The following is a 25,760-nucleotide window of genomic DNA, read 5'->3' as shown; positions in this document are numbered from 1 at the left end:
CACCATCCTTTATACCTGTTCAGACAACACCCTCCAGGGGGCAGTAAATCACCATCCTGGTCTTTATACCTGTTCAGACAACACCCTCCAGGGGGCAGTAAATCACCATCCTTTATACCTGTTCAGACAACACCCTCCAGGGGGCAGTAAATCACCATCCTTTATACCTGTTCAGACAACACCTTCCAGGGGGCAGTAAATCACCATCCTTTATACCTGTTCAGACAACACCCTCCAGGGGCAGTAAATCACCATCCTTTATACCTGTTCAGACAACACCCTCCAGGGGGCAGTAAATCACCATCCTTTATACCTGTTCAGACAACACCCTCCAGGGGGCAGTAAATCACCATCCTTTATACCTGTTCAGACAACACCCTCCAGGGGGCAGTACGCACATTTTCAGTTTGTTTACCAACTCATAGAAATAGTAGAAGAACAAAAAGTGACTACTTCAAAATGGAGTTGACCTCAAATGGCCCTGCCTGTGCTCTAACAGACACCATAATGGGACGGATACAAAGAAGAGTGCTCTATCATTCTCTATGGCGTCGCCCTCTTTTAGCCTAAAATACGATTTGTTTTCACAGGATTCTGTAATAAAGTGGGTCTTTTTTGTTTTCTTCTTGTTTTGTTTTTTTACAAGGAGCACGTGTGCCCCTTAAGTTGGAAAATGTAGGGGCACACAAAGAAATGTAGGGGCACACAAAGAAATGTAGGAGCACACAAAGAAATGTAGGAGCACACAAAGAAATGTAGGAGCACACAAAGAAATGTAGGGGCACACAAAGAAATGTAGGAGCACACAAAGAAATGTAGGAGCACACAAAGAAATGTAGGAGCACACAAAGAAATGTAGGAGCACACAAAGAAATGTAGGAGCACACAAAGAAATGTAGGGAGCACACAAAGAAATGTAGGAGCACAACAAAAACTATGAGGAACTAGAATGTTTAACACACAAAGAAATCTAGCACACAAAGTTGCTCCTAAATAAATGTTTTTTTAATGAAATGAGGAAAAAAGTTTAAATCACAGGTCACAAAAACAAAAATATTTTGGTTGATATGCAAGTAAAAATGGGGGCACTGTAGAGCCCTGAGACACGTCCTCATTTCGATTTGATTTGACAGACCTTCGACCAGAGTTAGCGTAGTGGAGGAGGGAGGTCAGAAACACAACACACAGATTCAGTCAACCTGCCTAATGCTTTGTCATCAACTTAAAAACAAATATATATATTTTTTAAATACACATCACATGCAACCTAGCAGCCATGTTAAGTTACGCATGGTGCTTGTTGCAATGACTACTAGACCCATTTCATTCAGCAAGTCAGACAACGTGACAAAACATTAGGTGGCATTGCTTGAATCTATAGTACACACACACACACACACACACACACACACACACACACACACACACACACACACACAGTGTTGTCCTTCTCACCCTGGTGATTGTGAAACTCCCTACCTTCTCATCTAAGCTCCACTGTAGCTTAGCAACCTGGACACAGATGGAGGAGGGAGAAATAAAGAGACAGACAGAACAAAAAGACAATGTATAAACTGAATCACGACAGGATGCAAAAAAAGGAAACCAAACAATAGGCCTTGACGGTGAGGTGAGGAAGTCAGTAAACTGGTCCCAGATCTGTTAGCTCTCTTGATGGGCTACAGAATATAGTGATGTGAGGAAGTCAGTAAACTGGTCCCAGATCTGTTAGCTCTCTTGATGGGCTACAGAATATAGTGATGTGAGGAAGTCAGTAAACTGGTCCTAGATCTGTTAGCTCTCTTGATGGGCTACAGAATATAGTGATGTGAGGAAGTCAGTAAACTGGTCCTAGATCTGTTAGCTCTCTTGATGGGCTACAGAATATAGTGATGTGAGGAAGTCAGTAAACTGGTTCTAGATCTGTTAGCTCTCTTGATGGGCTACAGAATATAGTGATGTGAGGAAGTCAGTAAACTGGTCCTAGATCTGTTAGCTCTCTTGATGGGCTACAGAATATAGTGATGTGAGGAAGTCAGTAAACTGGTCCCAGATCTGTTAGCTCTCTTGATGGGCTACAGAATATAGTGATGTGAGGAAGTCAGTAAACTGGTCCCAGATCTGTTAGCGCTCTTGATGGGCTACAGTACATCTCAAAATATATATTTTTTTACATGACTAAAGGTATTCCAACACTGTCATTGTTTCAAATGCACATTCTTAACAGGGTTAATATAACCTGGACCAGCAGCCTGGACCAGCAGCCTGGACCAACAGCCTGGACCAACAGCCTGGACCAAAAGCAGCCTTACATGACTAAAGGTATTTAAAGCCTGGACCAGCAGCCTGGACCAGCAGCCTGGACCAGCAGCCTGGACCAGCAGCCTGGACCAGCAGCCTGGACCAACAGCCTGGACCAGCAGCCTGGACCAGCAGCCTGGACCAACAGCCAGGACCAGCAGCCAGGACCAGCAGCCAGGACCAGCAGCCAGGACCAGCCCAGTAATAACAGAGACCAACTGGAGTAGGTTAACGCTCCAAGGACAAAGTTACAGCAGTTTTCGGGAAGAAAAAACGAGAGAGAAAAAAAAAACGGCCTTGTTGCTATGACAACGTCTGTTAATATTCAGCTATGAACAATAAATAACCCTGACTCTTTGACCCCCTGGTGAAAAACACATCCTCTTTCAATACACTGCGTCCAATTGACAACACTTTTGAACAGCGGGCCCCGGGCCCCGAATAGGGATGCAGCTTCACTGTAGTCCTACAGTCCGTCTCTGTGTCTGCGTGTCTGGAGGGTTTCACTGAAGGACTGGCTAACAAAGAAAGACTCTTTCAGTCCAGATCGTGAGGTTGTCTCTGTACTGCTGAAACACACAACGAGGCTGTCAATCACCAGCCTGTTAATGGTCTTAAACCTACTCTCCCCCTCTCCATCTACTGCCGCCTCCCGGATCTGGAGTCCCTGTTAACCTATGTTGTGTTTGCTCAACAAGGTGTGCTTTAGGGCAGGCTGTTAGAACACACAGAACCGGTTACACACGGACACAACCATCCCACCTCGTTCCACCTCTAGGGCAGTGAGGCTACAGCAGATCTCATGAACATGTTTACATTCTGCATGGCTAAGAAGTTCAATAGTTTACAGCCGTAATAACGTCACACCTTCTAAACGAGTCACTACAAAAAAAGAGAGAGCTCTAGACCACAGTTTACACGTCGTCACGTCAAGACGACACGGTTCGCACTGGCAATTCATTTACACGGAAATCAATGGTTTCTTTATATTATCAGGATCGTCAAGTCCAACCTTACTCCTGAATGAACTCTCATCACACTTAACTTTGTTAGGCAATACCTCCCGAAACAAATCTCACATACACCCACAGAGACAAACAAAAAAAACATAGCCTAGCTTGAAGGCCCTTAAAATAGTCACGCCACCTGTTAATAAAACTAGACGTTCCCATGGACACCGTGGAAGTGCAACAGGTGACAGAGCAGGGAACGTTCAGTCAGACACAGAGGCTGCTCGATCAACCCAACTGAACTTTGAGAAAACTTTTCCACTTTACTACGAGACTCAGTCATACACGTTTTGTGTGCTCCTAATAATGCCCCTAATAATGCCCCTAATAATGCTCCTAATAATGCCCCTAATAATGCTCCTAATAATGCCCCTAATAATGCCCCTAATAATGCTCCTAATGCCCCTAATAATGCCCCTAATAATGCTCCTAATAATACCCCTAATAATGCCCCTAATAATGCTCCTAATAATGCCCCTAATAATGCTCCTAATAAAATGGACACGATGATAACGCGTTTTTGTAACGTTACAGACTTATTCTAAAATGGTGTAGATAAATTAAAACTCCTCAATCTACACACAATACCCCATATTGACAAAGCAAAAACAGGTTAGATATTTGGGTTTGGGTAAAAAAAAAATATATACCTTATTTACATAAGTATTCAGACCCTTTGCTATGAGACTTGAAATTGAGCTCAGGTGCTTCCTGTTTCCATTGATCATCCTTGAGATGTTTCTACAACTTGATGGGAGTCCACCTGTGGTAAATTCAATTGATTGGACATGATTTGGAAAAGGCACACACCTGTCTATATAAGGTCCCACAGTTGACAGTACATGTCCGAGGAAAAACCAAGCCATGAGGTCGAAGGAATTGTCCGTGGAGCCCCGAGACAGAATTGAGTAAAAAAAAAAAAAAAGTTTTTGTTTTGTCATTTTATGGGGTATTGTGATGTCATTATGGGGTATTGTGATGTCATTATGGGGTATTGTGATGTCATTATGGGGTACTGTGATGTCATTATGGGGTATTGTGTGTACATTGATGAGAGAAAAAAAAGAAAGATTTAATCCATTTTAGAATAAGTCTGTAACAAAATGTGTAAAAAAGTCAAGGGGATACGAGACTGTCACCCGCATCACGTCTATCCTGAGTGCCAGTATATTTGTGCTGCTTGACAATGACGGCAAAGGAATAAGAGGCAAGAGTACAGACAGATCTGGGACCAGTCTACAGCACTCCTGTGGTAGGACAGAAAGAGCTGGTAAATCAGCTGGGGGTCAATGGTTATGGAAGGGGTGTGTGTGCCTCACTTGTTCAAGGCTGTCATCCTCCGCCAGCGTCCTCGTGTCTCCGTTACGGTTGATAGGGATCTCCATAGTGGCCGCTTTACTCAGCATACTATCTGTCCTACACCAGAGAGACAGAGAGAGAGACAGAGAACAGAGACAGAGAACAGAGACAACAGAGAGAGACAATAGAGAGAGAGACAGAGAGAGACAGAGAGAGAGACAGAGAGAGAGAACAGAGACAGAGAACAGAGACAGAACAGAGAGACAACAGAGAGAGACAACAGAGAGAGAGAGGAGGACAGAGAGAGACAAAGAGAGAGAGGACAGAGAGAGACAAAGAGAGACAGGACAGAGAGAGACAAAGAGAGAGAACAGAGAGACAGGACAGAGAGAGACAAAGAGAGAGAACAGAGAGACAGGACAGAGAGAGACAAAGAGAGACAGGACAGAGAGAGACAAAGAGAGACAGGACAGAGAGAGACAAAGAGAGAGAACAGAGAGACAGGACAGAGAGAGACAAAGAGAGAGAACAGAGAGACAGGACAGAGAGAGACAAAGAGAGACAGGACAGAGAGAGACAAAGAGAGACAGGACAGAGAGAGACAAAGAGAGACAGGACAGAGAGAGACAAAGAGAGAGAACAGAGAGAGACAGGACAGAGAGAGACAGGACAGAGAGAGACAAAGAGAGACAGGACAGAGAGAGACAGGACAGAGAGAGACAAAGAGAGACAGGACAGAGAGAGACAAAGAGAGACAGGACAGAGAGAGACAAAGAGAGAGAACAGAGAGACAGGACAGAGAGAGACAAAGAGAGACAGGACAGAGAGAGACAAAGAGAGAGAACAGAGAGACAGGACAGAGAGAGACAAAGAGAGACAGGACAGAGAGAGACAAAGAGAGACAGGACAGAGAGAGACAAAGAGAGAGAACAGAGAGAGACAAAGAGAGAGAACAGAGAGAGACAGGACAGAGAGAGACAGGACAGAGAGAGACAAAGAGAGACAGGACAGAGAGAGACAGGACAGAGAGAGACAAAGAGAGAACAGAGAGAGACAGGACAGAGAGAGACAAAGAGAGACAGGACAGAGAGACAGGACAGAGAGAGACAAAGAGAGACAGGACAGAGAGAGACAAAGAGAGAGAACAGAGAGACAGGACAGAGAGAGACAAAGAGAGAGAACAGAGAGACAGGACAGAGAGAGACAAAGAGAGAGAGGACAGAGAGAGACAAAGAGAGACAGGACAGAGAGAGACAAAGAGAGACAGGACAGAGAGAGACAAAGAGAGACAGGACAGAGAGAGACAAAGAGAGACAGGACAGAGAGAGACAAAGAGAGAGAACAGAGAGAGACAGGACAGAGAGAGACAGGACAGAGAGAGACAGGACAGAGAGAGACAGGACAGAGAGAGACAAAGAGAGAGAAAACATGGAATTAGTCCAATCCAGAACACAATAACCACAGGCTGATTATGATGCTGTAAGGCCCGAGATGAGAAGATGTGTTTCAATAGACATGCGTTTTTTTCCCAAAGAGAACGTCTCACTCTCAGCACATGAAACAAAGCGTTGTCATGGTGGGTATGTATATATAATAAAGGCCAGTGTACTGACAATGAGACCGGCTGTTCAAGTGGCCATTCATTCTGCTCTCTTGGGATACATTTAGTCTGTTAACGCTACACACACACACACACACACACACACACACACACACACACACCAGGGTTTCTATTAGCTGGTAATCGCCAGCTATTGGCTTTAAAAAAACAAAAAAAAAACAGTTAAAGCTGATGCATCAAATTGTTGTCGACCAAATTGACTGGGAGAAAAACAACGGTAGTCAGGAGAGACAGGTAGTCAGGCTATCAGCCTACCTACCACTTTACAATGTGAGTAGGCTACTGAACGGGGGCCCCTGGTAACATTACCGGGTAGCCTACTGAACGGGGGGCCCCTGGTAACATTACCGGGTAGCCTACTGAACGGGGGGCCCCTGGTAATATTACCGGGTAGCCTACTGAACTGGGGGCCCCTGGTAATATTACCGGGTAGCCTACTGAACTGGGGGCCCCTGGTAATATTACCGGGTAGCCTACTGAACTGGGGGCCCCTGGTAATATTACCGGGTAGCCTACTGAACTGGGGGCCCCTGGTAATATTACCGGGTAGCCTACTGAACTGGGGGCCCCTGGTAATATTACAGGGTAGCCTACTGAACAAAGAGGGGCCCCTGGTAATATTACAGGGTAGCCTACTGAACGGGGGCCCCTGGTAATATTACCGGGTAGCCTACTGAACGGGGGGCCCCTGGTAATATTACCGGGTAGCCTACTGAACTGGGGGCCCCTGGTAATATTACCGGGTAGCCTACTGAACTGGGGGCCCCTGGTAATATTACCGGGTAGCCTACTGAACTGGGGGCCCCTGGTAATATTACCGGGTAGCCTACTGAACGGGGGGCCCCTGGTAATATTACCGGGTAGCCTACTGAACGGGGGCCCCTGGTAATATTACCGGGTAGCCTACTGAACGGGGGCCCCTGGTAATATTACCGGGTAGCCTACTGAACGGGGGCCCCTGGTAATATTACCGGGTAGCCTACTGAACGGGGTGCTACAAACAACGTTTCCACTTCGAGAATGAGATCTAGTAAATGACTGTAGGCCTAATTAGTAGTACAAAATGTATGTAACCGAATGACGGAGATGAACGGTACATTTACTACTGGTGACATATGTAGATGGGGAACTGATTAAAAAAAGGCAAACAATTCACAATGAAACAATGAATGTGGAAGAATTGGCTGAGCCCACGCATTCTGGAGAGAGACGTGACTACAGCCTATATCTTCGCCCCTCCCCTTCGTTCAACATTTTAAATAATGATACTCCAGACACATCGTCTTCACATATTTTAGATGTTGTTTTTCCACTGGACAGCCACAACTCAACAAATCAACTAGGCCTTTGGCCACCGCTCACGAAAGACTTCCTTCCTCTTTCTCCTGTTCTATTGGTTTTTCAGATCAACTTCCTTCCTCCTTCTCCTGTTCTATTGGTTTTTCAGATCAACTTCCTTCCTCCTTCTCCTGTTCTATTGGTTTTCAGATCAACTTCCTTCCTCCTTCTCCTGTTCTATTGGTTTTTCAGATCAACTTCCTTCCTCTTTCTCCTGTTCTATTGGTTTTTCAGATCAACTTCCTTCCTCTTTCTCCTGTTCTATTGGTTTTCAGATCAACTTCCTTCCTCTTTCTCCTGTTCTATTGGTTTTTCAGATCAACTTCCTTCCTCTTTCTCCTGTTCTATTGGTTTTTCAGATCAACTTCCTTCCTCCTTCTCCTGTTCTATTGGTTTTTCAGATCAACTTCCTTCCTCCTTCTCCTGTTCTATTGGTTTTTCAGATCAACTTCCTTCCTCCTTCTCCTGTTCTATTGGTTTTTCAGATCAACTTCCTTCCTCTTTCTCCTGTTCTATTGGTTTTTCAGATCAACTTCCTTCCTCTTTCTCCTGTTCTATTGGTTTTCAGATCAACTTCCTTCCTCTTTCTCCTGTTCTATTGGTTTTTCAGATCAACTTCCTTCCTCTTTCTCCTGTTCTATTGGTTTTTCAGATCAACTTCCTTCCTCTTTCTCCTGTTCTATTGGTTTTCAGATCAACTTCCTTTCTCTTTCTCCTGTTCTATTGGTTTTCAGATCAACTTCCTTCCTCTTTCTCCTGTTCTATTGGTTTTTCAGATCAACTTCCTGTTCTATTGGTTTTTCAGATCAACTTCCTTCCTCTTTCTCCTGTTCTATTGGTTTTTCAGATCAACTTCCTTCCTCTTTCTCCTGTTCTATTGGTTTTTCAGATCAACTTCCTTCCTCTTTCTCCTGTTCTATTGGTTTTCAGATCAACTTCCTTCCTCTTTCTCCTGTTCTATTGGTTTTTCAGATCAACTTCCTGTTCTATTGGTTTTTCAGATCAACTTCCTTCCTCTTTCTCCTGTTCTATTGGTTTTTCAGATCAACTTCCTTCTTCCGTTGTCCAGACGACAAAATGGACAAATCATATTAGCAACTTTTCCTAGTCTATTTCTTTTTTTTATGGAAAAGACCAGGTAGTTAATTGAATATTCTTGTGGCGTTAATCATACAGTACATTGTTTCTTTGAGCCGGAGGATTTTTTAAAACTTGTTTCTAAAAAAAAGAGTCGTGTGTCGTCGTCCCATCTCTGTCATAGACGCTGACATTAGGAGTTCATTTCCCTTTTCTCCCCACATAATAACAGTTTGGTAAATGTTTGAAAATGAAGTGTTTAAAAAGCGGTTTTATTACAGGAGTTGAAAGTTCAGATGAATTAGCATCGTCTCTAACGTGACGTCTGTCATTCTGAACAGCGTAGGTGGACGACCCCTAATGGGTCACACACACTCCAAATGTGTCTGGTAAATCACAAATGTACATTTAAAAACTTCCCGGTCACGTTGTCCGGTGCCACATTTTCCTAACAGGAACCCTGACCCACACACACACACCACTCAGAACACACACACACACACACCACTCAGAACACACACACACACACACACACACACACACACACACACACACCACTCAGAACACACACACACACACACACACACACACCACTCAGAACACACACACACACACACACACCACTCAGAACACACACACACACACACACACACACACACACACACACACACACACACAGAACACCACTCAGAACACACACACACCACTCAGAACACACACACACACACACACACACCTCACCACATTTAATTAGCCTACTGAGAGCTAACATACACATAACTCAGCTAACACTAATTAATTCTCTATTACTGATGCTGCTGAGATTAAGTGGTATGTAGACCACAATGGAGAGGAGAGTGTGTGTGTGTGTGTGTGCGCGCGCGCTCTCTCTCTCTCAGGTTAATAAGGGTGAGGAGGTTAGAGGACTAACTGAAGGTTTATCAGGGTGGTCGTGACATTTTGTCAGCCGGTGATTTGACAATTCAAAATGACTGCCGGTCTCACTGTAACTGACCGTGAATTAACATAAAGCCAATTAACATCTCCTGGCTTCAACACGTCTCCTTCAATCCACCGATGCTGAACTTTGGAACATCTACATATTAAAAAGACTAATAAATCCATGTAATATAACCTACACCTTCACAATAAATCCATTATTTATTTTAGACAGGTCTAAAGAAACATGACATGAAGAAAATGTAGTCTATTTCAGAAGAACAGAACAGGATGCTCTTGAGTTGTCCTCATGGTCGGGTCCTGATCTGCCTATGCCATATGGCTGTGGGCTGCACCTGTACCGAATACAACAGGTGTAGACCTTATATTGAAATGCTTACTTACGAGCCCTTAAACAACTATGCTTTAAGGAGTTCAGAAAAATAAGTGTTAAGTTAAAAAAAAATGTAAAAAGTAACAAATAATTAAAGGGCAGGAGTAAAATAACAAGAGGAGCTATATACAGGGTATTACGGTAGAGTCAATGTGGAGGCTATATACAGGGTATTACGGTAGAGTCAATGTGGAGGCTATATACAGGGTGTTACGGTACAGAGTCAATGTGGAGGCTATATACAGGGTGTTACGGTACAGAGTCAATGTGGAGGCTATATACAGGGTGTTACGGTACAGAGTCAATGTGGAGGCTATATACAGGGTGTTACGGTACAGAGTCAATGTGGAGGCTATATACAGGGTGTTACGGTACAGAGTCAATGTGGAGGCTATATACAGGGTGTTACGGTACAGAGTCAATGTGGAGGCTATATACAGGGTGTTACGGTACAGAGTCAATGTGGAGATTATATACAGGGTGTTACGGTACAGAGTCAATGTGGAGGCTATATACAGGTGTACCGGTACAGAGTCAATGTGGAGGCTATATACAGGGTGTTACGGTACAGAGTCAATGTGGAGGCTATATACAGGTGTACCGGTACAGAGTCAATGTGGAGGCTATATACAGAAGGTACCGGTACAGAGTCAATGTGGAGGCTATATACAGGGTGTTACGGTACAGAGTCAATGTGGAGGCTATATACAGGGTGTTACGGTACGGGGGCACCTGTTAGTTGAGATAATATGTACATGTAGGTCGAGTTAGTGACTAATGCATAGATATTAAACAGAGCGTAGCAGATAAGAGGGGTCTGGGTAGGCCAGATTTGCTTAGAATTCCCATGACATTAAATATACTATAAAATAATGAGGAACAATACAATTGAACATAGCTGAATAAAATAGAAAGGATATTTTTTTCCCCAAAAACAATGAGGGAGTGCGCACTATTCTTCTGGGCTAGGCTACACGATGCTCTACTATGGCCTACTATGCTTTGAAATGAGTCTCACAATGAGGTTAATTAAGTCATGCACAAGTGATAATATTGGCACCCATTAGACTGTTCTCTATACTTGATTAAATAATGTGTGAAATTATAGGACTATTTCTGTCTGTAGTAAAAGCCCTTTTGTGGGGAAAAACTCATTCTGATTGGCTGGGCCTGGCTCCCAAGTGGGTGGGCCTAAGCCCTCCCAGGTCCACCCTGGGCCCAGTCATGTGAAATCTCCCATTAGAGGTTATCACCTTTTGGGGGGGATAATCTAATCTTCCTGCTGCTCTAAAATCCATAACAACGCTCAATTGCGCACCTACAGTAGCAAAAGCGCTAGCAGTGTTTCTGTGCTTTACACAGTACATGTGATGGCAGCGTTTGCTAAATAAATGCCAACTCAATGGATACAAAACATCGGATATCATTCTGCCTTCTTTGCTGTCAACACTTAAGCTGAGAAGTTAGATTTGGCCCACCCAAAAATGAGGTAAACGAACCACCCAAAAATGAGGTAACACGAACCACCCAAAAATGAGGTAACACGAACCACCCAAAAATGAGGTAACACGAACCACCCAAAAATGAGGTAACACGAACCACCCAAAAATGAGGTAACACGAACCACCCAAAAATGAGGTAACACGAACCACCCAAAAATGAGGTAACACGAACCACCCAAAAATTGCGGCTGACTGTTGACGTTCTAACAAAATTACACCTTTAGATCTGAAGGAAAACCTGAAGCCTTTGCTTGTTTGCTCATTATATGTAAATCTGATACTGCCAAGTTAAAATGCTATTGGTGTTTAGAGGGTAGATCATTATAGGATACTGGCTCCTTGCTCAGCCTGCAAATTAAAGATAAAATCATCCACGAGGTCCGTCTCTCTACTGGCTGTGTAGGGCAGGACACCACACTTCCTTGACATTACCGGTAATGTTACCAGGGCGCCCCCGTTCAGTAGTCTACCGGTAATATTACCAGGGGCCCCCCCGTTCAGTAGGCTGCCCGGTAATATTACCAGGGGCCCCCCCGTACAGTAGTCTGCTGGTAATATTACCAGGGGCCCCCCCGTACAGTAGGCTACCCGGTAATATTACCAGGGGCCCCCGTTCAGTAGGCTACCCGGTAATGTTACCAGGGCCCCCCGTACAGTAGGCTACCCGGTAATGTTACCACCCCGTTCAAGGCTACCCGGTAATGTTACCAGGGGCCCCCGTTCAGTAGGCTACCCGGTAATGTTACCAGGGGCCCCCCGTTCAGTAGGCTACCCGGTAATGTTACCAGGGGCCCCCGTTCAGTAGGCTACCCGGTAATGTTACCAGGGGCCCCCCGTTCAGTAGGCTACCCGGTAATGTTACCAGGGGCCCCCTCAGTAGGCTACCCGGTAATGTTACCAGGGGCCCCCCGTTCAGTAGGCTACCCGGTAATGTTACCAGGGGCCCCCGTTCAGTAGGCTACCCGGTAATGTTACCAGGGGCCCCCCGTTCAGTAGGCTACCCGGTAATGTTACCAGGGGCCCCCGTTCAGTAGGCTACCCGGTAATGTTACCAGGGGCCCCCCGTTCAGTAGGCTACCCGGTAATGTTACCAGGGGCCCCCCGTTCAGTAGGCTACCCGGTAATGTTACCAGGGGCCCCCCGTTCAGTAGGCTACCCGGTAATGTTACCAGGGGCCCCCCGTTCAGTAGGCTACCCGGTAATGTTACCAGGGGCCCCCCGTTCAGTAGGCTACCCGGTAATGTTACCAGGGCCCCCCGTTCAGTAGGCTACCCGGTAATGTTACCAGGGGCCCCCGTTCAGTAGGCTACCCGGTAATGTTACCAGGGGCCCCCCTCAGTTCAGTAGGCTACCCGGTAATGTTACCAGGGGCCCCCCGTTCAGTAGGCTACCCGGTAATGTTACCAGGGGCCCCCCCGTTCAGTAGGCTACCGGTAATGTTACCAGGGGCCCCCCCGTTCAGTAGGCTACCGGTAATGTTACCAGGGGCCCCCGTTCAGTAGGCTACCCGGTAATGTTACCAGGGGCCCCCCGTTCAGTAGGCTACCCGGTAATGTTACCAGGGGCCCCCGTTCAGTAGGCTACCCGGTAATGTTACCAGGGGCCCCCCGTTCAGTAGGCTACCCGGTAATGTTACCAGGGGCCCCCCCGTTCAGTAGGCTACCCGGTAATGTTACCAGGGGCCCCCCGTTCAGTAGGCTACCCGGTAATGTTACCAGGGGCCCCCGTTCAGTAGGCTACCCGGTAATGTTACCAGGGGCCCCCGTTCAGTAGGCTACCCGGTAATGTTACCAGGGGCCCCCCCTTCAGTAGGCTACCCGGTAATGTTACCAGGGGCCCCCCCGTTCAGTAGGCTACCCGGTAATGTTACCAGGGGCCCCCCGTTCAGTAGGCTACCCGGTAATGTTACCAGGGGCCCCCCGTTCAGTAGGCTACCCGGTAATGTTACCAGGGGCCCCCCGTTCAGTAGGCTACCCGGTAATGTTACCAGGGGCCCCCCGTTCAGTAGGCTACCCGGTAATATTACCAGGGGCCCCCGTTCAGTAGGCTACCCGGTAATATTACCAGGGGCCCCCCGTTCAGTAGGCTACCCGGTAATATTACCAGGGGCCCCCGTTCAGTAGGCTACCCGGTAATATTACCAGGGGCCCCCCCGTTCAGTAGGCTACCCGGTAATATTACCAGGGGCCCCCCCGTTCAGTAGGCTACCCGGTAATATTACCAGGGGCCCCCCCGTTCAGTAGGCTACCCGGTAATATTACCAGGGGCCCCCCGTTCAGTAGTCTACCCAGTAAATGTTACCATGGTTACGTTCAGTTGAAAAACATTCTTGAATGTTGCAGATAGGATATTTCTAAAATATTAAATGATTCCTTTTAATTAACATCTAAAAAATGTTCCAAAACGGTGTGTCCTGATGAACGCGCCCCATGTTGTAAGCTATAGTTATTGGCTAATGAGGTAACACGACTGAACAAGGTGTAGCTTTAAACAAATGGTTTAACGGTCCAGTCTGCAAGCAGGGTAGCCTAGTGGTTAGAGCGTAGAGGTGGCAGGTAGCCTAGTGGTTAGAGTGTAGAGGTGGCAGGTAGCCTAGTGGTTAGAGTGTAGGGGCGGCAGGTAGCCTAGTGGTTAGAGTGTAGAGGTGGCAGGTAGCCTAGTGGTTAGAGTGTAGAGGTGGCAGGTAGCCTAGTGGTTAGAGTGTAGAGGTGGCAGGTAGCCTAGTGGTTAGAGCGTTGGACTAGTAACCAGCAGGTAGCCTAGTGGTTAGAGCGTTGGACTAGTAACCAGCAGGTAGCCTAGTGGTTAGAGCGTTGGACTAGTAACCAGCAGGTAGCCTAGTGGTTAGAGCGTTGGACTAGTAACCAGCAGGTAGCCTAGTGGTTAGAGCGTTGGACTAGTAACCAGCAGGTAGCCTAGTGGTTAGAGCGTAGAGGCGGCAGTTAGCCTAGTGGTTAGAGCGTTGGACTAGTAACCAGCAGGTAGCCTAGTGGTTAGAGCGTTGGACTAGTAACCAGCAGGTAGCCTAGTGGTTAGAGCGTTGGACTAGTAACCAGCAGGTAGCCTAGTGGTTAGAGCGTTGGACTAGTAACCAGCAGGTAGCCTAGTGGTTAGAGCGTTGGACTAGTAACCAGCAGGTAGCCTAGTGGTTAGAGCGTTGGACTAGTAACCAGCAGGTAGCCTAGTGGTTAGAGTGTAGGACTAGTAACCAGCAGGTAGCCTAGTGGTTAGAGTGTAGAGGTGGCAGGTAGCCTAGTGGTTAGAGTGTAGAGGCGGCAGGTAGCCTAGTGGTTAGAGTGTAGAGGCGGCAGGGTAGCCTAGTGGTTAGAGTGTAGAGGCGGCAGGGTAGCCTAGTGGTTAGAGTGTAGAGGCGGCAGGGTAGCCTAGTGGTTAGAGTGTAGAGGCGGCAGGTAGCCTAGTGGTTAGAGTGTAGAGGCGGCAGGTAGCCTAGTGGTTAGAGTGTAGAGGCGGCAGGTAGCCTAGTGGTTAGAGTGTAGAGGCGGCAGGTAGCCTAGTGGTTAGAGTGTAGAGGTGGCAGGTAGCCTAGTGGTTAGAGCGTTGGACTAGTAACCAGCAGGTAGCCTAGTGGTTAGAGCGTAGAGGCGGCAGGTAGCCTAGTGGTTAGAGTGTAGAGGTGGCAGGTAGCCTAGTGGTTAGAGCGTTGGACTAGTAACCAGCAGGTAGCCTAGTGGTTAGAGCGTTGGGCCGGTAACCAGCAGGTAGCCTAATGGTTAGAGCATTGGACTAGTAACCGGAAGGTTGCAAGTTCAAACCCCCGAGCTGACAAGGTACAAATCTGTCGTTCTGCCCCTGAACAGGCAGTTAACCCACTGTTCCTAGGCCGTCATTGAAAATAAGAATTTGTTCTTAACGGACTTGCCTCGTTAAACAAAGGTCAAATTTAAATAAAGTAGCCTCGTTTTAAAACGGACCACCGCGATACGCTTAATGAATGGAAAAATGCGGCTTACAAGATAGAAAGGAACAACAAACAAACAAAAAAAACATTTTGGTATTTTGAACGTGAGCCTAAAGGGCTAGAATCGAGACATATTCTCCTGAGGAAAGAGTAGAAGGGTTGAGGGAGACTCTCCCTCTCTCCTTGCAGTGTTGGCCTAGGGCGGGAACCAACCCCTGGCCTGGACACTAATTACATAGCCTGGTTTATGACTCACCTGGTGTTTTAAAAGAAAGAAAAGACCAAGCTCTCAGAATGTAGTCAGTTTAGCCAGTGGGCACATTGAGGAGTGGTTGTTTTTACTAGTAGTCATGTTGGTTGGTTGGTTGGTTGGTTGCAGCCTGGGTGGTCATTTTATTTGGATGACAATAGGATAAAAATGGTTATTACGCATTATAATGTAAGGACACAAAAACACTGATGTATTCACTGTAGCAGACAGACAGACGCAGACAGGCAGGCAGGCAGACAGGCAGACAGGCACAGGCAGACAGGCGCAGACAGACAGACAGACAGGCAGACAGACAGACAGACGCAGACAGACAGACAGACGCAGACAGGCAGGCAGGCAGGCAGACAGACGCAGACAGACAGGCAGACAGGCAGGCACAGGCAGACAGGCACAGGCAGACAGGCGCAGACAGACAGGCACAGGCAGACAGGCACAGGCAGACAGGCACAGGCAGACAGACAGGCAGACAGACAGGCAGACAGACAGGCAGACAGACAGGCAGACAGACAGGCAGACAGACAGGCAGACAGGCACAGGCAGACAGGCACAGGCAGACAGGCGCAGACAGACAGACGCAGACAGACGCAGACAGACGCAGACAGACAGACAGACGCAGACAGACAGGCAGACAGGCAGACAGACAGGCAGACAGGCAGACAGACAGGCACAGGCAGACAGGCACAGGCAGACAGGCGCAGACAGACAGACGCAGACAGACAGACAGACAGACAGACGCAGACAGACAGGCAGACAGGCAGACAGACAGGCAGACAGACAGGCACAGGCAGACAGGCGCAGACAGACAGACGCAGACAGACGCAGACAGACAGACATAGGCAGACAGACATAGGCAGACAGAGACGCAGGCAGGGAGCTGCTGGTGAAAAGAGCAACGTGGCGATATGATGATGAGCCAACCACTGCTCCAGGACAGGGGTGCATTCATTAGTAGGACACTGTTGCAAAACGTTTGCTTCTGTTTGGTTTCTAGTGAACCCAAAGGCCTGACGACATTTGCATGTCTAATCATTTAAAAACAACAGAACCTTTTCTGATCTTTTGAAACGGCCCGACAAAAAGTCCTACTTACTGTGGAATAAAAATCGACAGAAACAATTAGGCATTACAAAAGAGACAGAATGAGAGAGCGAGAGAGAGAACGAGAGCGAGAGAGAGAACGAGAGCGAGAGCGAGAGAGAGAACGAGAGCGAGAGCGAGAGAGAGAACGAGAGCGAGCGAGAGAAGAGTGGCCCTCTACATTAAACAGAAGATAGCCTAGTTGTGTCCTTTCAGCAAGGCTGTTTCTGTCCCGTCACTATGACAACCGCTCGGAACACTCCATGTCTCAGGAGGACTGGTGTGCAGCTGATAGACAATCTCAATAATAAACACTCGTTATTCCACTCTGCATGAGATTACCATCAATGGTGGGACAGAAAAACGATTGAATTGCCAAGGCCTACTCTTTAACAGACGGGGTGGTGTATGTAGTTATACGGTTTCAGCTTTAAAAAATATATATATATATTAAAAAATTAAAGAGGCAAACTGCAGTTGTTACTGATTTCAGATCAGCTCGTCTTTAAAGCAGAGCTGTATGGAACAACATCACTGTCACTATAATTGACTTCAGATCAGCTTGTCTCTAAAGCATAGAGCAGCATGGAACCCCATCACTAACTATAACTGACTTCAGATCAGCTTGTCTTTAAAGAGGCAATATGCAGTTGCTGCATCTATTTTGGGACTTATAAATGAATGACATGTACCCATTGATTCTTGAAGAATATAACTTATAAAATGCCTCATGAGCTTAGTTCCACTGTCATTTAACATCAGAACCCAACAAACATATAGAAGCTTGTTTTACTTCCTTGTTTGTAAACCAAATAAATGTAAAACAATATATAGCCTCAAAACATGGTTAAAACTGGATGGTCAGTCCTTGAATCCTTAGCGCCGTCTATGAATTTGAGAGTGGTTACATTTCTTCTGCCCCATTGCTCAGCTTTTTACATAAACGTGCAGGGAGGAAGCTTGTTTCTTATTGCTTCAACTGCTGATTGGCCACTTTTAAAGAAAAAAATCACAAGTGGTTAAAGAGAGACGAGATAGGCTTCCCACCAAAAAAAATATATATATATTTTGTAGGCCATTGATTTAGATAGGCTACATCTAGGCATCATTGTAGTGCTTCGCAAGGAAAATGGAACAATCAACATGATTGGTCGCTACAGGTAACTACCAACACAGTGTCTTAATAGGCTGTTGGACCACCACGAGCCACCACAACAGCTTCAATGCGTCTTGGCACCGGTTCTACAAGAGTCTGGAACTCTATTGGAGAGACGTGACAACATTCTTCCACGAGAAATTACAGAAACTACAGAATCTACCGTAAGTGTTCAATTGGTTTGATATCTGGTGACTGACTCTTTCAAAGTCACCGAGATCTCTTCTTCTAGCGAGGACAGCTAAAATAATGAGCAACGTGGCATTTTTTTTTATACATAACCCTAAGCATGATGGGATTTTAACTGCTTAATTAACTCAGGGAACTACACCTGTGTGGAAGCACCTGCTTTCAATGTACTTTGTATCATTTACTTAAGGGTTTTGTTTATTTTAGTAGTTACCTGTAGTTAATAAAGCTGTCGCACCTGTAGTTAATAAAGCTGTTGCACCTGTAGTTAATAAAGCTGTCGCACCTGTAGTTAATAAAGCTGTCGTACCTGTAGTTAATAAAGCTGTCGTACCTGTAGTTAATAAAGCAGTCGTACCTGTAGTTAATTAACCACATTAACGCTTGTCCTCTTGTCTGGAACAAAAAATTTAAAAAATGTTTTTAAAAAAATTGTAGGGCAACAAGAATAAGTTTAATTTGTCTGAATGGATAAGTAACAGAAATATCTATTATTATTTTTTAAATCACAACTTCAATCAATTACTCCATTCAGAATTGGATCAGAAAGGCCAACAATGGAATAACATTAAGATGTATTTGTCATGTAGATAAATAAGCCTACATGTCATAGTGTCGGTGATATATGCACAATGGTTACACATGTCATAGTGTAGGTGATATATGCACAATGGTTACATCCTACACATGTCATAGTGTAGGTGATATATGCACAATGGTTACACATGTCATAGTGTCGGTGATATATGCACAATGGTTACACATGTCATAGTGTAGGTGATATATGCACAATGGTTACACATGTCATAGTGTCGGTGATATATGCACAATGGTTACACATGTCATAGTGTCGGTGATATATGCACAATGGTTACATCCTACACATGTCATAGTGTAGGTGATATATGCACAATGGTTACACATGTCATAGTGTCGGTGATATATGCACAATGGTTACACATGTCATAGTATCGGTGATATATGCACAATGGTTACATCCTGCACACATGTCATAGTGTAGGTGATATATGCACAATGGTTACACATGTCATAGTGTCGGTGATATATGCACAATGGTTACACATGTCATAGTGTAGGTGATATATGCACAATGGTTACATCCTACACATGTCATAGTGTAGGTGATATATGCACAATGGTTACACATGTCATAGTGTCGGTGATATATGCACAATGGTTACACATGTCATAGTGTAGGTGATATATGCACAATGGTTACACATGTCATAGTGTCGGTGATATATGCACAATGGTTACACATGTCATAGTGTAGGTGATATATGCACAATGGTTACACATGTCATAGTGTAGGTGATATATGCACAATGGTTACACATGTCATAGTGTAGGTGATATATGCACAATGGTTACACATGTCATAGTGTAGGTGATATATGCACAATGGTTACACATGTCATAGTGTAGGTGATATATGCACAATGGTTACACATGTCATAGTGTAGGTGATATATGCACAATGGTTACACATGTCATAGTGTAGGTGATATGCACAATGGCACAATGGTTACACATGTCATAGTGTAGGTGATATATGCACAATGGTTACACATGTCATAGTGTAGGTGATATGCACAATGGTTACATCCTACACATGTCATAGTGTAGGTGATATGCACAGTGGTTACATCCTACACATGTCATAGTGTAGGTAATATGTCATAGTGTGGTTACACCTTGCATGTCCAAACCTATGCTGACATAAGGGAGGCGCCAGATAAATGTAACCAAACTTTAATGAGACTCTTAATTACATAAATATAGGCTAAAAACACCAGAGATGTTTGACGAATATAAGGAAGGATGATTAACATGCACGTCTAAAATGGCTTGATTCGAGGCACGGTTTGAGGAAGGGTTTGATTAAATGGTCACAAGACGGAGAGTGAAGGCCAGAGCCTGTTACGCAATGCACATCACACACCATTCATTCATTCATTCAAAGTAGCCTCGCCTAGCCTTCATTCAAAGTAGCCTCGCCTAGCCTTCATTCAAAAGTAGCCTCACCTAGCCTTCATTCAAAGTAGCCTAGCCTAGCCTTCATTCAAAGTAGCCTAGCCTAGCCTTCTTTCAAAGTAGCCTAGCCTAGCCTTCTTTCAAAGTAGCCTAGCCTAGCCTTCTTTCAAAATAGCCTAGCCTAGCCTATCCTTCTTTCAAAGTAGCCTAGCCTTCTTTCAAAGTAGCCTAGCCTTCTTTCAAAGTAGCCTAGCCTAGCCTTCTTTCAAAATAGCCTAGCCTAGCCTTCTTTCAAAATAGCCTAGCCTAGCCTTCTTTCAAAATAGCCTAGCCTAGCCTTCTTTCAAAATAGCCTAGCCTAGCCTTCTTTCAAAATAGCCTAGCCTAGCCTTCTTTCAAAATAGCCTAGCCTAGCCTTCTTTCAAAATAGCCTAGCCTAGCCTTCTTTCAAAATAGCCTAGCCTTCTTTCAAAATAGCCTAGCCTAGCCTTCTTTCAAAATAGCCTAGCCTAGCCTAGCCTTCTTTCAAAGTAGCTTTCTAGCCTAGCCTTCATTCAAAGTAGCCTAGCCTAGCCTTCATTCAAAGTAGCCTCGCCTAGCCTTCTTTCAAAAAAGTAGCCTCAAAATAGCCTAGCCTTCATTCAAAGTAGCCTAGCCTAGCCTTCATTCAAAGTAGCCTAGCCTAGCCTTCATTCAAAAAGTAGCCTAGCCTTCTTTCAAAGTAGCCTAGCCTTCTTTCAAAGTAGCCTAGCCTTCTTTCAAAGTAGCCTAGCCTTCTTTCAAAGCCTAGCCTAGCCTTCTTTCAAAGTAGCCTAGCCTTCTTTCAAAGTAGCCTCGCCTAGCCTTCTTTCAAAATAGCCTAGCCTAGCCTTCTTTCAAAATAGCCTAGCCTAGCCTTCTTTCAAAATAGCCTAGCCTAGCCTTCTTTCAAAATAGCCTAGCCTAGCCTTCTTTCAAAATAGCCTAGCCTAGCCTTCTTTCAAAATAGCCTAGCCTAGCCTTCTTTCAAAATAGCCTAGCCTAGCCTTCTTTCAAAATAGCCTAGCCTAGCCTTCTTTCAAAATAGCCTAGCCTAGCCTTCTTTCAAAATAGCCTAGCCTAGCCTTCTTTCAAAATAGCCTAGCCTAGCCTTCTTTCAAAATAGCCTAGCCTAGCCTTCTTTCAAAATAGCCTAGCCTAGCCTTCTTTCAAAATAGCCTAGCCTAGCCTTCTTTCAAAATAGCCCTAGCCTACTTTCAAAATAGCCTAGCCTACTTTCAAAATAGCCTAGCCTTCTTTCAAAATAGCCTAGCCTAGCCTTCTTTCAAAAAATATCTTTCAAAATAGCCTAGCCTTCTTTCAAAATATCCTAGCCTAGCCTTCTTTCAAAATAGCCTAGCCTAGCCTTCTTTCAAAATAGCCTAGCCTAGCCTTCTTTCAAAATAGCCTAGCCTTCTTTCAAAATAGCCTAGCCTTCTTTCAAAATAGCCTAGCCTTCTTTCAAAATAGCCTAGCCTAGCCTTCTTTCAAAATAGCCTAGCCTAGCCTTCTTTCAAAATAGCCTAGCCTAGCCTTCTTTCAAAATAGCCTAGCCTAGCCTTCTTTCAAAATAGCCTAGCCTAGCCTACTTTCAAAATAGCCTAGCCTAGCCTACTTTCAAAATAGCCTAGCCTAGCCTACTTTCAAAATAGCCTAGCCTACTTTCAAAATAGCCTAGCCTACTTTCAAAATAGCCTAGCCTACTTTCAAAAAATCAAAAGCCTAGCCTACTTTCAAAATAGCCTAGCCTACTTTCAAAATAGCCTAGCCTACTTTCAAAATAGCCTAGCCTAGCCTTCTTTCAAAGAAGACACATGCGCATGCGATGTGTTTTTGAGAACAGTGTTTTCCTGCTAATTACATTTTGTAATATTTGTGAAGAAATGTAAAAAAATTATTTAAATTTAAATAAATAAAAACATTAACATTTTAAGCTAAACAGTCTGATTTGTTGCATCAGCCTCATTAGAGACCCACAGTGGAAGTGTCAAAATACCCATAAAACCTATTTCAGTCAAACAGGGAAACGGTACCAATAGTTTTTCCTCTGGCGTAAAATGTTGATAACCATGTAAATCTCTCTAGGACAAGGTGACATTCATCAATATATTTGCCTCTATTTACTCTCAGATTCTAAAATGCTAATTTGCATCAATGTAGACATCACGCAAAACTACAAATCCCTGCAAGCCATCTCTATCAGACACTGTTGCCAACAGGTCTCGTGTCAATTTAAAACTTGCACAAAACAGTACAAAAAATGTACAAATATTTAGCCAATTGATTCATCACTTCATCCAGAGAGTCTTACCTTTGCCTCGATTCGGCAGTCTCGTTCAGGTCATCCTGAAATGTGTAGTTCTTTATGATAGCCACATTAGCAGCTAATTAGCGTTTAATCTTTGAGAGAGTAAATACAGGCGAATATATTGATAAAAGTCAACTTGGCGTAGAGAGATTTACACGGTTATCAATTCATCACACCAGGGTAAGCATACACGAAACACAGCCCTTCTTTCAATTGTTTCTAAAAATCCCCTAAGGGGAAAATGTGGCTCGGTCATGCTGACTGGCTGAGCCTGGCTCCCAAGGGGTGGGCCCATGCCCTCCCATGGCTGCATCTCTGCCAAGTAATGTGAAATCCATAGATAAGGGTCTATGTTTTGTTCCTTTTAGGGATACACGATATATAGCGGAATCGACCGATGTCTAGTTTAACGGCGATGTGCAAAACCGATGTCAAAGCTGAAGAACGCCACGTAAAATGTCAAAGAACAACAAACAACAAAAGTCTGCAAACACCAGCCTTGAGAACGACCTGTTTACCGCGTTGGTAATAAAGCATCATTTGTTTGACCGCAACTTCTGGGGTAGCTAGCTTTAGCGTGGTACCTAGCTAGCACCAATACAACCAGCCTGAAAACAATCGCCAGTAGAACCTGCAGTCATTTTCATTATTCTTAGCAATGATTTAGGAATCCTTGTGAGTTAAGTATTAGCTAGGTTGTCACTCGTTGTTCGCTTATTGACATTGAACTTCAGTTCTTGAAAATAAATACCTAGCCAGCTACTTCACCCTGTTGCCCAAAACTTACGTTATGAAAAGAGCCAGCTAGCTTCATCTGGCTAGTGAGGCTCGACCTGACTGGGTTATGTGTTGTGAAGCTAGCCACAATAAGGATTAGGCACAATAGTGGAATTTGCAGTTTGACTTCAAAGAAAAGTGTCATTGACAGTGATGCAAATGAATACAATTTGTAAAATTATGCCATACCTTTATTTTGAAGGCTAACCACATAGTCTAGCATTGTGGCTAATCCTTATTGTGGCTAGCTTCACATATATGGGTCCAACCACCATTAATCAAATGAGAACCGACTTATTAATTAGGGCTATTTTAGATGACACCTAGCTATATAGTTAGCTAACTATCGCTACTGAAACAGATGTCGTTTTGCTATGTTTTTGGGGAAGAACATTGTGTGCATCCATGAGCTAGCTAGCTTTTTTATATGACCAGCACTGTAGGTGCGCGAGACAACTTTACCAGCATTACAGCATACGTGTCGATGAATCGTTGTGACATATAAAATACGAGTGATATAATAACTACGGAAACAATGTGACACGCAGTCATATTCAGGTCCTGATTGGCTGATTGGTCAACAAGCTTATTTGACACGCCATAGCAAAGACCCAAACGGCATTCCATAGGGATCCTGGTTGAGAATGAAACGACTGAACAAACGAACAACGAAAGTGAAAGAAAAACGTTTTGATTATGTTTTACTGGCAATGGGGACCTACGCAAATGCCAAGAAAATAAAGTTTTGGCCAGTGTGGTGTGTGTGACCTTTATTTAACTAGGCAAGAACAAATTCTTATTTACAATGGACGGCCTGCCCCGGGCGACGTTGAGCCAATTGTGCGCCGCCCTATAGGACTCGCGCCGCCCTATGGTACTCCTAATCATGGCTGGATGTGATATCACTGCTGTGATACAGCCTGGATTTGAACCAGGGTGTCTGTAGTGACGCCTCCAGCACTGAGATGCAGTGCCTTAGACCGCTGTGATACAGCCTGGATTTGAACCAGGGTGTCTGTAGTGACGCCTCTAGCACTGAGATGCAGTGCCTTAGACCGCTGCGTCCATGTGTTAACTAATGCTTAAAAGGCCAGTATAAAATTTTAAACATCGGTATTGTTTTTTTTTTTTTTTTGGGGCAAGGTAAATATCGATGTCGGACAACAATGTCACATCATCACTAGTTTATATTTATGTTCAGTATCTAGGGTTCAGTTCAGCACAAAGGTCAAGTTCATTTATACTGGATATTTGGTTCTCTCGTCTGTATCTATTGAACCAAGTATGCCATGACAATGAAAATGGTATTTTGAATCAACACATTGAGTGTGAATTTTGTATTTAAAAAAAAAAAAAAAATAGGGTTTCAATATTTAACTCCAATTCACAGACAAAAAGTGTTGATTGTTCATGCTTGGTTCAATAGCTATTAACGAGAGAACCGAATATCCAATATCAAACTAATTTTACCTTGGTTCTGAACCAAACCACATACCTACTGGCTCTCTTAAAAACTCGGGTAAAACAATACTTTTCTGTGGATCTTTTGTCTCAAATTTCGAACAGCTAAAGGACAAACCACACAGACAACCTGTAGAGTAATTTTAAATATAATGTATTCAACGTTATGGCTTGTAATGATAATTTACACGATTTTTCAGCCATTCGTCTCAGGCTGTATATACACCAATTAATTGCGTATTTGAGCCTGATGAAATCAGTCTAAACTGGCACCAGTAAGACAGACAGGTGCGGCGCAGGTGAATTTCAACAGGTAACGTTTGCAGCGGTGACATACACACTGGCCGGTTCTAGCGTATTACCCGCAAAAAAATAAAGCTTTCTACAAATCCTTTAGCTAGCTATAAAGCTCATGTTATAAAATGTCTAAGGAAATGAGCTAGCTTCCAAAGACAGATGACATCTCGAAAATGCAATTTACGTCGCAGGCTACAACGTCGTTGAAGTCAATGAATAACCAAGGTCCGGTTTGGGAAACAGGTCGGTAAAAAGGCCTGGATAACTAGTTAGTTACCCAGCTAACGTTACCTAACTGTTGACCCAGATCAGCAGCTATACACAGTTCTCTTAACAAACCAGCTAACTAGGTGCTTTCAAATGTGTCCGAAAACAGAGGCTGTAATGGTTCTTACCTGCTGGAGCTTTTGTCTTGAATGAGCTATTCGGCTAAACGTCAGTGTTTTCCAGTTCATGCACGGCTTCGTGGATATACGTGTCGGTCAGTCCTGGGGGAAAAAAATGACAAAGATTGAATTTATGAACCGATGACAGATTCAGTCTGATTTCAGTGTTGTCTTATGACATGGCTGATCACTCTCCGGCGTGTTGTTTGTACAGAGAGCTCCCAGCCCCGCTTTTTTTTCCCAGGCTAGGAATGCCTCCCGGAAGTGACGACATTTCAGCACCTTTTTTTCCGGACAGCGTGGTGCGCGTTCACGGACTACTATGTGCGTGCACTTCGATTATTCCGTGAATGAACAGCTAGGGGGCAGTGCAGTTCGTGTTTGAAGGAACTGGGACAACAACACATCCAAATCAGTCAAACAAG

General features: G+C 44.6%; 1 non-coding gene across 1 annotated transcript; it reads right to left on the bottom strand.

Annotated features, from left to right (window-relative positions):
• Window positions 1-353: 353 nt before the first annotated feature.
• On the bottom strand, window positions 354-25,574 carry LOC112267289. Its single transcript, XR_006080730.1, has 4 exons — window positions 25,345-25,574; window positions 4,631-4,727; window positions 1,480-1,512; window positions 354-660 (listed from the first exon to the last, which is right to left on the bottom strand). It is a non-coding gene; the product is annotated as an uncharacterized LOC112267289 (transcript).
• Window positions 25,575-25,760: the final 186 nt, after the last annotated feature.

Source organism: Oncorhynchus tshawytscha, linkage group LG33 (genome assembly GCF_018296145.1).
Source record: "Oncorhynchus tshawytscha isolate Ot180627B linkage group LG33, Otsh_v2.0, whole genome shotgun sequence".
Lineage (NCBI taxonomy): Eukaryota > Metazoa > Chordata > Actinopteri > Salmoniformes > Salmonidae > Oncorhynchus > Oncorhynchus tshawytscha.
The sequence above is the reverse complement of the archived record's forward strand: the minus strand, read 5'-3'. Positions and strand labels throughout refer to the sequence as shown.